Source organism: Bactrocera oleae, chromosome 5, assembly GCF_042242935.1.
Source record: "Bactrocera oleae isolate idBacOlea1 chromosome 5, idBacOlea1, whole genome shotgun sequence".
NCBI lineage: Eukaryota > Metazoa > Arthropoda > Insecta > Diptera > Tephritidae > Bactrocera > Bactrocera oleae.
In genome coordinates, this window is record NC_091539.1 from 47,055,160 (window position 1) to 47,069,550 (window position 14,391).

General features: G+C 35.2%; 1 long non-coding RNA gene across 1 annotated transcript in view; it reads right to left on the reverse strand.

Annotated features, from left to right (window-relative positions):
* LOC118681431 (uncharacterized) overlaps nucleotides 1-14,391 on the reverse strand; it is a 175,657-nt gene that overhangs the window by 72,290 nt on the left and 88,976 nt on the right. Inside the window, exon 3 of the long non-coding RNA XR_011396319.1 lies at nucleotides 11,351-11,475. This is a non-coding gene — a long non-coding RNA (uncharacterized lncRNA). The remainder of the gene's footprint in view (nucleotides 1-11,350; nucleotides 11,476-14,391) is intronic.

The following is a 14,391-nucleotide window of genomic DNA, read 5'->3' on the forward strand; positions in this document are numbered from 1 at the left end:
TAAAAGGAGAACTCGTATACTTTTCTAACGGTTTGCGCCAAGTGCACAGTAATATTGTGGCAAAGTACTCGAGAAAATGGAAAGTGCGTGTAAGCGCGAATGTTTTACTGCCAACATATGTTTGGTATATATGTACATATGCATGAATGTATGGTTGCGGACAAATATTCGAGAGTGTGCTTTGTGTTTTATGGTTGAACTTCCATTTGCTGTTGTGCCAGAAGCACATAAATTCTTGTCATGAAATGCATTTTAAAGTGTTCTATGTGATGTAAAAAAGTGCGCTGAGGCTCACGGCGGCAGAGTTGAAGTAGTTAGAGTTAGTCTAACAGCTTCGGCTTAAATTTATGCAAGAATAATTTAATGTGCAAAATTTAGCGAAAAGTACGAAAAGTAAAAGCATTCTTAATAATATTTTATAAATTTAGGGCACATCATTGTTAAAGACGACTTTTGAAGATCAATATTTATCTGTTTCAATGAGGCCTTCGAAATTATAATTTTATACTATAATTATATAGTCTAAGTCATTTTATAGTATATTTATAGGTCGGGATATCTGAACGTATTTGAAGATGATCGTATTTGATGAGTAATTAACCGGTGTTTTAACCGATAGGTAACTTGCAGAGACCTCTTCGAATAGCTGGAGCAGGTAATCACAGTGGCACAAAGTAGGGGTGGCAACGCTGAGCAAATATGCAATTATTACTATTATGTTTGGTGCGCTCTTTATCTTTTATGTTACTATTAAACAACCAAGTAACGTCATATTGTTGTCAGGACTATGATTAGACTTTTTTTTTATTATTTAACCTAACTGCAACTTTTATGCAGTTCGCAAAGAAAGTTTCGACTGTCCTTTATTCCGACAGATATTTTATTTAAAATTCGGGATCTAATATAGAAAGAAACAAAAAATTTCACATATTTTCTAGATATTCTTCATGATATTGAAAGGTCACATAAAATCGATTTTGGCTAGAGAGAAAAGTTGGTTAATAAATTCAAATGGTTGACTGACACTTGGCAGAAGCCGTCAAGAGTTCACGGCGGAAAGTCTTTCACCTATACTATAAGAATAATACTTGAACTTTCCGAAAAAAATTTGAAAAATGTATATATTGTTTGTTTAGGTGAAAAATTATCTAATATCTAAATTATTTGAATACTGAACAATCTGAAGAAAACATTCGCCCAGAAGTGGCCAGCTTAAGGCAATAGGAAAGAAACTGTGTTTCATCAGGATAACGCCAGGCCACACATATAACTAGTGCTTCACCGTAAGCCGTAGAGTCCGGACCTGGCACCAATTGATTGCTACCTACCCCGGTTTATGGGGTATGATTTTGCAGATGGCATATTCACCATCAGAGAAGCTTGTGTAAATTGACTGCCCTATTTTTTTTGCTATAAGGGACGAGGGCTTTTATGAGGGTGACATTATGATATTATTTCCCAAACAGCAACAAGTTATCGAATAAAATAATGCATATTAAGCTAAAATTCATTCAAACTAAAAAAACCTTAATTTAGTGTGGAAATAATGTGTTTATTTTTACTAAACCTATTATTTTAACGATTGAAGAATTCAATTCTTAGCCACACACATTTGTAATATGACATTTTGCTATGGTAATTTTCACAAATTTGCAAAATTATTTAATAACACCGCCCACATTGTTAATAACACAACTTCCCTCAAAGATTATAGCCGAAAATGTAAAATGGAGTTATAAGAATGCTCCAGTAAGGGATTCGTTGAAAGAGATAAAGACAAGCATATGGTTGAAGACGATTGCTTTAAGGCAAATTTCATATTTCTCAATCCGCTTGATTGATTCCAAGCAAAACTTCAAATATATTATTAAGCAACCTTTCTAGATACATCTTAAAGTTTAGCAAAATCCAAACTTTCCACGCTTACTTCCACTATTATTTTGAATTCCCACAATTTTTTTTAAATTTCAAATTTTATCACTTGAACATCAGAAAAAAATATCGAAACAAAATGTAGCCAATGTGTAAACTCATATATAAATATATACGAGTATATTGTCCGTGTTATGTGAAAGCTGTTTTGAGAAAATAGATGAAGTCGATTTAAGTATATATTGAAAAAGGGAATCCATATCCCGTCGCTTGATTTTATATCGTAAATATCGATTAATATTTAAGGAATCATAATAAAACTACTATGTGCAGCAAAATATGATTCGTAAAAGGTCGTAAGGGCACCTCCTTAAACTAATATCAATTTCTATAATCGAGAACGATTTTTTCTGCAATAAATGTATTTGCAACTTTCGCTTGTTGGTAAATCGCCTTGAGCTATCAAACTTGATTACATATATTGGCTTCGTTCAACGCAGTCACTTTCAGTGTGCATAAAAATTATACTGAACGCTTTTATACTTGAACGACTTCGGCAACCACTTTATGATCAGAAGTATTTTAAGTGCCAATCATTATCGAAGGCAAACTATTGGCAAAGAGTTTTGGGTAAATTGTTGCATGCAAATGTGCTGAGGAAAAGGACATGGGAAAGGCGTTTTGTAACACGTCAAACATAAAGAGTACACATATATACACAAATGTATATACATACATACAAATATGGATATACAATGGTATATGTGCCTGCGAAAAGTGCAATGGAGAATGCATTTTGTCTGCTGAGTATAAAAAATTTATTCCCGGAGTGAGTTCACTTTAATGAGAGTCCATAAAATTAACAACATGCTGAATTGCTGGCGCGCAAAAGCGCACGAAACCACAAAATTAAGGGCAGATAAGCTGAATATATGATATATTAAATGAAGCAGCGAACAAGTTGTTATGAGCGAGTTTATGTACGAAATAAGAAAAGACGTTAACTTCGACATGCACCGAAGCTGCAATACCCTGCACAAATAAAAAAGCTTCCATGCAAGAACTTGATTTTGATCAGTCAGTTTGTCGGCAAAATCTAAAGCTGCATCCTCTTTGAAGGTGCCGAATGATAATATATACTATAGTATCACAACTTTGGTAGGGACTGACTGGAAACAGTTCTCCCCTGTTGCAGTTGGGAGGTATCTAGCTAAGGTTTAACTTTATAATTGGGTCTTCGTGTTATCTGGCGCCCTATGTGATAAGATAGTCTTACTTGCGTATCGGGGGCTATGTGTAAGCAGACCTACTTTTCTCTACACCTAAAATATGAACCACAAATAAAACCTCAAAGGAGGCCGAAACAGCAGAATCTGGCGTGTAGGCATAAAGCATCATGATGCAGATATTGCTGCTTCTAACAAATTAATCCATCTAACCGCTGACGCAAAGTGGCGGGATGAGTTATGAATTCACGAAGATCAAAACTATGACCTACAAATCTGATGGCGATATTATATACCATTTAACATCGGATATTGAGCTGCTTGAAGTCGAAGAAAATCTCATGGAGTTCTTGCGTGATGTCGAAAGTATTGAGCAAGGTGAGTACTCTTCAGGGTCTGAATTTGTGGATAGACTCTTAAAATTAGATACTGCGAAAGAGATTTGAGGCGACGCTCAAGAGAATAAAAAAGTTATCCATACATAGAGTTGATTTTTATCAGTCAGCAGTTGGGGAAAAAATAACGTGTGCCAAATTTCAGGCCGATATCTCAAAAGTTGAAGAGATAGTTCGCGTATATATAAACGGAAACGCGGACAAATGGACGGTCATTGTTAAATCGACTCAGCTCATCATGCTAATCATTTATATATGTATGGTATATTCTTCATAGGACCTGCGACGTTTTCTTCTTTGTGGCAAACTTAATATGCCCTATTCAGGGATTCAGAACTGCAAAAGAAAAATTAATGTGTCTTGACTTACGCGCTTTTAACCAACTAAAGCAAATAATGTACGATAAAACTTTATGAGAGTGTAAAAATGTAACGAATGCGCGCAGAGTTTAGTTCGGCATGCTGTCTTCTTCGCTACAAATTTGTGGGCGAAGCTACAGAAGAGCAATAAAATTGCATGAATTGCTGAGATTTCGATGAATTGCTGCAGGCTGGCTGCTTACGCACATACACACAGAAGCGCTTAAGTGATATTGCGCTAGAAAATGCATAATGCGTATGCAAAGGAGTAGTAGTAGAATAAGAAGAAGAAGTGATAGAAGAAGGATGCTCCATGCGTATAGTAACATTTTAAGATTTTAATATAAATGGAAATTTAGTGCTTTGAATGTTGGCGATTAGCGCCATCATTCAGTTGCCAGACGCAAACGCAACAGCTTGCAAGCTTGTTGGCAGCTCCTGCTCCCACTCCACTTCCACCCTGAGTACTCTTGTCACTTCGGCCGTGGTCGCTTGCAATTAAATGTCCTGCTGTTGATTTGTTTCTTCGTCTCGAGTTGGCAAATTGAAGGTTTAATTTCACATTTATTCATTTCATTACTCGCTTTGGTTGTAGCTGTTGTTGTTGCCATTTTGTCCGCAAGTGCCATTAAACGCAATTGGTTTGCTGTTGATAGTCATTTATTAAAATCAGCGACATTCATTAAGCGATGCTTCTTCTTGATTTTGAACGCTTAGCAGGCTTTCATTTGTATTTGTTGTTTCTGTGATTGCTGGCGGTTTTCTTCAACATGCCATCAAGTTTTGCCGCAGGCTTTGTTCGTTTGCGGATTTTGTTGTTATTCCTTATAATATTCTCATTTATTTGCTGCTCAGTAAGGCAATCATTTGGTGATTATGAATTTGCTTTTGCTACTCAAAATGTACCCAGTAGGAAAATTTTGATTTTGAAAAAAAAAAAAAAAGAACAGAAAAAAAACACAAAGTAGAAGCAATGGATCTGAACTGCAAAGTTACATTTGATTTGATCTCAGCCTTATTGCCAGCTGCGAATGACTTTAGGTTTATTATATGGCAGGAGAATCTTTATTCTTCGGTAATTTATATTCATTTACCCCGCTTAAGCAAGCAGCTTTCATGTTGACCTTAAATTGTATCTTATGATGATTGATGAGAAATTTTGCGGTATTCATAAAGCCGCATTTAAAATTATTAACAATTTTGATGTCATTAATAGGTTGTCAAGGAACGATGACTTAGTGTAAATCGCGCTGTCGACAGGGTAGTGTTATATTCGATGTCTTGGATATACGAGTATGTTACGTTTAAGTTATTGCATACAATCAAGGAAGTTTGAAAGCAGGATAGTAAGTCAAATGACATTATTGGTAGAAAAGTATAGACTTGGCAGCACTGTTTGCTTGGAAATTGTAATATATGACTGAATATGATGAAGTTCAAATAGCTTCAATAAAGAATTTATTTTGACAGGGAAACCCAAAATCACTTTTTGTTGAGACTTGAAGAATCATGAAACTCTTATTTGGATGCCAAACTCCAAGCTAATATTCTGGTTGAGCAAGAAAACCCGTTAACTTTGGTTGCACCGAATCTATAATACCCTTCGCAGCAACATTTTTTGCAGCATACTCTATTTTGATTTTGATTGGTGAGTTTGAATGGCAGCTATAAGCTATACAGACCCGATTTGGATAACATGTTCGGAGACTATAGCGATGCCTTCGATGATAAATTATTCCAAATTTTATGAAGATACCTTTGACAAATAAAAGAGTTTTCTATACAAGAATTTGATTATGATCGTTTAGTTTGTATGTCAGCTTATGCTATATTAGTCCGATATCGGCAGTTCCGACAAATGAGCAGCCTCTTTGGGAGTAAAGGAACACTTCCAAAATTTCAGATCGATATATCAAAAATTGATGGTTTAATACGAGTATATACAGACAGATAGATGGAGAAACGGGCGTGACTAAGTCGACTTGGATCATTACGTTGATCGTTTATATATATATATAATTTAAAGAATGTTTCCTTCTGGGTGTTACAAACATCGTGGTAAACTTAATATACCCTGCTTAGGGTAAAGCAATTGTTAAAATAGCACAAGTGAAGAAGAAAGAAAATTAACATAAAATTACAAAGACATTTAAGTATTACTCCTTTGCTTCTTGCATAAAAAAGTGAAATTTTCATTAACGTGTGAGTGGTAATGGTCCATAAAGTCTGCAGGAATAACGATTCGCCGACCGATTTCGCACATTTTCGGTATAGTATAGTATTCGATATTAAACGTTCACTTAATATTCATAAAACACCTTATATATTTACTGAAATATACGGTACAAGGACGACCGGAAGTGATAAAGTCAGTCTGAAGTTTGAAATCATTACAATAGGTATAAAGAGGCTAGGGAAGGTATTTCCCCTAGTATACCCTTTCTTGCCACAAGAGTAAATTATTATAAAGAAAATATTCTTTTATATTTTAATTCCAATAATATAACTTACAGATTAACCGATATTTTCGATAAAAAGTCAGTGATAGGCATTAGGGTCCACATACTCGCTATCTGGGGGCCTAAAAAGTTATGGCATTTTTTAAACGTGGAAATGGTTTAATTCCAATCATATGTAATATTTGACTTCACAGGGTGTCACTGAGTACGTGTTCCAAATGTTATAGCGATATGTCAATTTTTACGCGAGACGGAATTCAGCTCATCTAGTTGGCCTGATCATAACTACCATATTATATCATTACTTTTAACTTTATATCTATCACCATTAACCAAACAAAAACTACTAATATATAATGTTGCAACACTTCGGAAGACTTTTCCAAGCAGAATTAAGTGAAAAGTTTGGATTAAATATTTAAAACATAATTTCTAATAAATACACATTGGTAAGGTTAAGTTTGATGATTGATCCATAGATCGTAATAGGAGTACTACTTGCATATGCAGTCTTTTGTAAAGCTATAAAAATGGAACTCCTGTATTCGATCCTATAAGTCAGCAGAGCGCTTTGTGGCCAATAAAAATTTGCTTAGGCGTTTCATTTCTATGCCCACCAATGCAATATTCAGTAAGTCTGAAACTAAAGTTCATATAGAGTTCTTACAATATACCCCTCCACCAACCTTCCCCCCCAAGCTACGACCCATACACAAAGAATCACACTGTACCTCTCCGCCAACATGCGTATATAATTAATAATGTATATCTGTTCGGTGACCGCAAATCTCACCAAAATTTGAGGCAATACTTAATAAATGGTTGTTCATGAAGTTTGTTGCAAACAAAGAACCTACAATTGTGATTAAATTTACTTTTCTACCCAAAATAAAAAGCACCTACTGTTTGTAATGTCATTGAGCTGCTCATTAGTGCCGCTGATACCAACTAAATAACTCGCTTGGAAAAGGTCTAACTTCGCAATCAGCGCTAGTTGGGTCACATATTCAGAGCATAGCGTAAAAAGCTACAAATAACACTTAAGTCTCTTTCGTGGAGGTAATTTCACACAGTAATAGCTTTGAAATTTTCTTTTCAAAACTGAGATTCTTTAGAGCGCAGCACTCGCCTTTTGACTCAATTACAATTCAAGTAATTTTTTTGCTTTGCGTTGCCGTTTTTAAATTTTTGTCGCACATACCATTTGCGGTTATTTACTAAACCCCAACTGCAATAGAACGCATTCCAGCCAATCGGTTGGGCCAATTATAGCATGCCATTTCAGTAAATAGCCCACCATTTGGCGTGTTTTGTGTGTAATCAGTAGCTATTGAGCCACGCAATTGATAGGCGTATGTGTTGTTGGTGTCGTGTATACATATATGTGTGAAATTAAGTCGAAAGTCTAACTCTGAATTCGCTAGTTTACGCACCACATCTGGTTGTTGAGCAGTTTTGTAAGCTGTAGGTACACCACGGCGTATGAGTAATATAGAATGTATGTGCTTAAGACTGATTTTTATAACCGTCATTGGTAAAATTGCTGCTAAATTCTAAGAGCATGCACATGTGACAGCTTTTGCGGCGATTTTCACAAATTCATGTGCCATGAAACGTCACTTGGACGATTGAGAAAATGTCGAAAATGCTGCTAAACAATCAAGTCGCGATTTGCCTCAAGCAGTTTCTTATATAAAATATATATGTATTATAGATGTGTATAGATGTAAGTATATTGCCTCGCTGTACGTCTGCTTGCTGTATCTTCTCACTTTGTCGAAAGTAAAACTTTTCACTTTTCACATTTGTATCATTCGCCTTTGTGCTGACGTTTACAACGTTCCTTTTCAGTGTGCTTATTTGTGTGTGTGTGTGTGCGCTTCTTTTGTGTGTCCGTGATTTTTTCCTAACTGTACAGTGTACTTTATCGAAATTTTCTGCCGTCATCGTTGTGTATGGTTTGTTTTACTGTGTTGGCCACCAGCCATCAGCCGCCGATTGCGGCGCCACAACGACACAATGGAAACTTCGCTATTTTCCTTGCCAATTCTTTGCAAGGGAAGAATGAAGGTAGAGAAATAAAAAATGAAGAGAAAAAACTCTGCTCAAATGCCCAAACGCGCTACGTTGAAGGCGCAGGCACAATGATTTTAACTTTTTCAAATGTTTTCTGGAATTGATTTTGACTGGAAAACGATGAAAGTCTAATTTTTATGCGCAAAGATTTTAATAGTTTTGAATAATATTTTTTTACTGCCTTTCGCAAGAACATTTTTAGTTACTCTGCGGCTAAGACTTGACTATAGAAAGTTTTAAAGCCTTGTTTTTTGTGTGTGTTAGCGGTACAGCGGTAAATAACCGTGTTATATATCAAGGCTATATATAATATATTAGCAGTGAAGAATACAAAGAAGCTTCTATGTATAAATACCAACTGCTTTTTCTTTACGAAAGAAAATCGTAAACAACTCCTTTGTCATTTTGCTGACAGTTCGCTAAAGAGTTGTTAATAAATGATAATGAAAATCAGTTGATGCAACAATCATTATTCAAGGCAAGCAGTATTTTCAAATGCCTTTCTTTGCTTTTATTTATCATTAGTTGTTGTAGTGTTTTGTAATCGTGCTATTGTGAATATTTTTGCCTTTGAGTAAACAGCAAATTCGTATCAGCCACTTCATAGAAAAAGTTTCTCATTTATTACTCGGCTAAGATAGGAGAAAATGCTATTAAATGAGAATTTTTTTCAATCATATGCATTTTTTATATCTGAATGACTGTATGGAGTAAGGTAATAAATTAGTGACCAAGCTTGTTAGTTTGCCTAGTATCCACAAGCATTAGTGAAAAGTTACAAAAGAATACCCATATATCTAATCTGTTGATTGATTACTTAAATTACAATAAGCAGTTTATAGTTTTAACTGTATAATACGCCAGATGTGAAAGCTCTATAGACGTAAACATATTTTGGTGCTTTGGCAAGGTTAGTTTCACTTAGGGTGGTACATTAAAGTATGATATCCAAAGAATGTTGAATAAAATTGATAAAAAGATATTAAAAAATATGGCACTAACAGCAATTACTCGGACATATCTCAGAAACAAGGAGAAATGCGGCGTCCCTCATAACTATGAGCTGGATCATATGAAATTAAAAAAATCAAAATTCATTCATTAGACGGTAGTTTTACCTAGGTTACGCCGGGTAGTATATCTGTCCGGTTTTTGGAACTACTAATATTTATATTTCTTGCAACGCTTTGACTTTAAGTCGAAAACAGGTTTCCTGTTTAATATTATAAATACCAAGTAAGGAAGGGCTAAGTTCGGGTGTAACAGAGCACCCTTAGGGTACTGGCAAAACTTCATATTAAAAAATGTTGTGATAGAATTGAGCATCCATTATTCGAAGAAATTGTGAAGTGAGTTAGATAAAATTATATTAAAAACAAGTTCAAATGATATATATGTATGTGATTTTAACTCGACCTAAGAGTCGAGAGTATATGTATGTGATATTAACTCGACCGAAGAGGTTTAATTTAATGTGTTGAGTTAATGTGGAAAACGAAAACCAGAGGGTCCAAATTCATTATATTAGGGATATGAGGTTTAGACCTAAGTCTAGACTAATTCCATTGTAATGCAGTGCTAAACCATATAATTTTTAAGATAACTTATCCATTTAATATCATTAAAATATCCCATAATTTGACCTACCTGAATAGTTTAAGGTGGAAAGACGGAAATCATCATATGAGGTATATTGTGAGCAGAGAAATGGAGAGGATGATTGTATTAGATTGTACATTGGTTGAAATTGATCAAGTGGGTGCAGAGATGTGTGATTTCCCCTAAATGTGGGCGATGCCACGTCCTCTGTCCAATTTTGACACCTGCTCCTATAAAACCCTTTTGTGTCATCTCGAATGTAAAATTTAATGTCTCTGACGCATTTAGTTACTTATCTATCATACTTTTAGCAGTTTTTAACAAAATCATCATATGTAGAGTGGCCGCGGTTATCAACTTTTTTCACACTGCTGTAAGAAGGGTCCAAAAGATTTGTCCTGTGCAAATATGGGTGATATAGATTTATTGGTTTGTAAGTTATTATATATACAATTAACTTATTATGTGGTGCGGCCGCGCCCACTTTTTAAAGATTTTCAAAGCATCTTTAATTTGATTCATTGCGCCAAATTTGAGATCTGTATCTTAATTTACGACTTAGTTATAGCACTTTATACGTTTTCGATTAATGGCATTTTGTGGGCGTGGCAGTGATCCGATTACGCCCATTTACAAACTTATCCTTACTATTTGCCAAGGAAGACGTGTACCAAGTTTCATCACGGTATCTACATTTTTACCCAAGTTACAACTTGCATGTACAGACGGGCGGACGGACAGACAGTCCCCCGGATTTCAACGCGTCTCGTCATCCTGATTATTTATACATGCATAACTCTATATCTATCTCGAAAAAATTTCGTTAAAAAAGTTATTGTAAAACTTGTATATCTAAATTTTTGACATACATTTTGAGGTTATGTGGAAAAACTGATAATGCAACATCTTTTTATTACCCACAACTTTGCTTTTAACTTTTTTCTATAGCACCCGTAGTTTTGCCGGAAATCAATTTTCACCGTTTTTAGTGCCCAAAAATTCAACCACGCAATTCCTCTGTCGGGTACAGATTGTCCGTAATTTATTTTTGGGGGTTTCAATCTAATATAAATTTCTTTCACTTTTTAGCCTTCTGCATTGGTCTCTTGACGTGACCAAATAAAGGTTAAAGATTTTGAAAACTATTTAAACCTGTGTTTTGGGGTCTTCAAAGCAAATAACTTCAATTTTCATAGCGCCTTCTTGTAGAAACGAAAGACTACTTGTCTAATAGTGTTTCACTTAAAGTAGTAAGAGGTTTGTTATGTAATAAATATTGCTTTAGGTTTACGTGTTTTTTAAAAAAAGAGATATATATAATATATATATGAGAGAAAATAGGAAAAAAGGAAACTGAGTCTTACCAGTTATACGCCATAAAAAACATCGTTATTCTCGATGCTTTACTATGTTTATAGCCTTAATATACACGTGACACATTCCACTTCCTGTGGTGAATAACTTAGCTCAGATGAAATGACGGCTTCACCTGAAAAATACACATACAAATACAAAACGCCTAAATTATCAATGAAATTTGGTTGATTTTCTTAATTTGCAAGCCAGAGTTTCCAAAGTAAGTCGGCAGATAAAAAATAAACAACAAAATTTTAATCAAACAATTCTGTTAAATAAATGAGCGAACAGTTTAATGTAAAAAAGGTGTTCCACCAATGATGACAGCACACACGACAACAAAAATAATGAAAAACCAACACAACACTAAATGCAATATTTGCATAACTGTTAGGAAACGTAGACGCGACGGGTTGTGAATAAGTTGTTTGGGTGGCTGTGCAACGCCTGAAAGCACACAACACACTTAGCGAAAACAATGAGATAAAGAAAACAAATGAAACAAGAGAAATATGCAAACAACGGAGCGAATGATATGTGTGGCCGGAAGGAGGGAGGGGGGCAGTGTGAGGTGGCTTTACGGTTGAGGCGCGTGAATGGGAAAACTAAAGTCAGCTCGCGGCGCTGTTAAGTGTGCTTAAATGTGCATATACACATGGCAAAAAGTGTGTGTGTGTGTGTATGTAGGTTGTAACGGTGAACGTGGTATACTTATATTCAAATTAGACCGTTATGGTAATGATGCTCGAGTATTTCGGGTTTTTCGAGCAACAGCAGCAGCGGCGCACAAAAGTTTTGAGCACCCGACGCCGACTTAAATGACATTTATTTGTTTATTTGTTTTTGTAATGCTTTTTAAACAGTTAGAGTTAAATTTTTATGCCACGTATAAAAGCTACAATGAGGTGTATATTACCGACCGACCAATTTTAAAGCGGATAAGCTGTTGGCGCTATGCATGGCAACCATTTCAGCACGGTCCTAATGGAAAAGAACTGATTGTGCTGCCTCTAAGGAGGACTGCGGAACAAGTTGCTGTTGATAAAATTCTTTTTAAAATTTTACTTTCTAACTGTGCACAGCTTTAAAACGCAATTCCAGCATGTCTATTCGACCGCGACGCCAAACCATTTCGGCCAAGCGAATGGCTTATGGCGCAACTACAGAGGTTCTAGCGCGTGGGTGAAGCTGAGCTGCCGGCGCGACTAACGGTTGGCGAGCGTGTACCAGGTACAAGTTGGTGCCGTTAGAAAGTTTACAACAGTTTGCAGTGGGCGCGTGTTGTAGCTGTTGTTATTGTTGTGGTGCTTGCGCTATTATTGTTTTAGTTTCATTCTTGCGTTCGATAGCCTTGAGCGGACACGGAAATCAGGCCGGAAAATTTATACAATTTGTGCATTATACCGTTTAGTAACTTGCCTGCTGTTTTATTTGTTGTTGTTTTAGTTTCTGTTAGGGGATTAGCAGTTGTAGGTGGTGTTTTTGTTGTTGTTTTTGCTTTTCAATTTTGTTTGAAGAACACCTTCAGTCGACCATAACAGCCTGCTTGTATGCGAAACTTTATAACGGCGAGTTTCGCGAAAGTTTGAAACAAGCTAAATTTTAGTCGGCGGATTTCCTCAAAAAGTATTTGATTTCAAGTAAAGTTTAACAAAAAACTCTATTTTTCTTTTTCAATATGAATCATAGTGGAAACGAAGAGACTTGTTATGGGTTATATATAAATATTAATAATTTAAAAATTTATGAAGGTTTAAATCAAGAAAGTATAAGCAAAATCAAACAAAAGTTTACTTCGACTGCACTGAAGTACCTTTCACAGATGTGCAACTGTATGCATAACTGTATAACTAGAATTGAAAACGTAAACGGCTAACGGTTCCAAATAAAACCAGGTCACTTAATAAGATAAAATATCTTTTATGAAGATTTTGATCGATCATTAATATAACAGCTATATGTTATAGCGGTTCCCACAATAGAGCAGTTACTTTGGAAGAAAAGGACGAGTGTGCAAAATTTCAGATCGCTATTTCAAAAACTGTGAGACTAGATGGACAGACTGATCATTTATATATATACTTATTGGTATCCAAGTCATTTCCTATTGGATATTACAAACTTCGTTTTAAACTTAATAAGCTGTTGAAGGTTTAAAAATTATGAGAGAAAGGCGGCGGCGGGTATGTTCCAGAAATATGTACAAATATTTTTTACTTTTCTATATTCAAAAAAACTTTTGTTTTGAAGTTTTCAAGGAAATATCTTGTTAAGATACTTTTTATATTGGAGGATGTGTTTTCTGATCATTCCAGAGGCATTTTCAAAGTAAACTATAAAAATGTTGAACAAATCTACTATTATACAACTACCTAGGTGTACATTTTGGTATATTGAAATCCCTATTAGATATTTTCCTATTTGCCAATTAACCTTAGTGGATGCTAATTTTTAATTTGCTAAAGTGTATTGAAGTCATATTAAAGTAGCTACGGCAAACAGTTTTATATTCTCGTATCCGGTTGCATACATTATAATAGCTTAATAATTCTTATGTGGAGTTGTATACTATACCATACTTGTATGTATATAATATGACAATTATGACAGTGACAAGACAAATTAATCTCTTTATAGATATCCGTTTACTGCCCGTGCGATGATGATAAAAAAATATTTAATCTTTAGCAAGTGGTTCGCCATTTCTCGAGTTATTAAATGAAGATGCTAAACACCTGCAGCGTTCGCGGCCTTCACCTGGGTTGAAAACAAAAAATTAAACAAAAGAAAACGTTAACTTCGGCTGCACCGAGGCTATAATACCCTTTACAATGGCATTTTTAAAACAAAAAAGCGTAAACAAATATCTTTATTCTGATTTTGATCGATCAGTTTGAATGGCAGTCATGAGCTCAGTGGTCCGATCCACACAATATTTTGGGAGATTGTAGCGATACCTTAGATAATAATCCACGCCGAATTGCGTGAAGATATCTTGTCAAAACCAAAAGTCTTCCACGCAAGGACTTGAGTTCAATCGGTCAGTTTG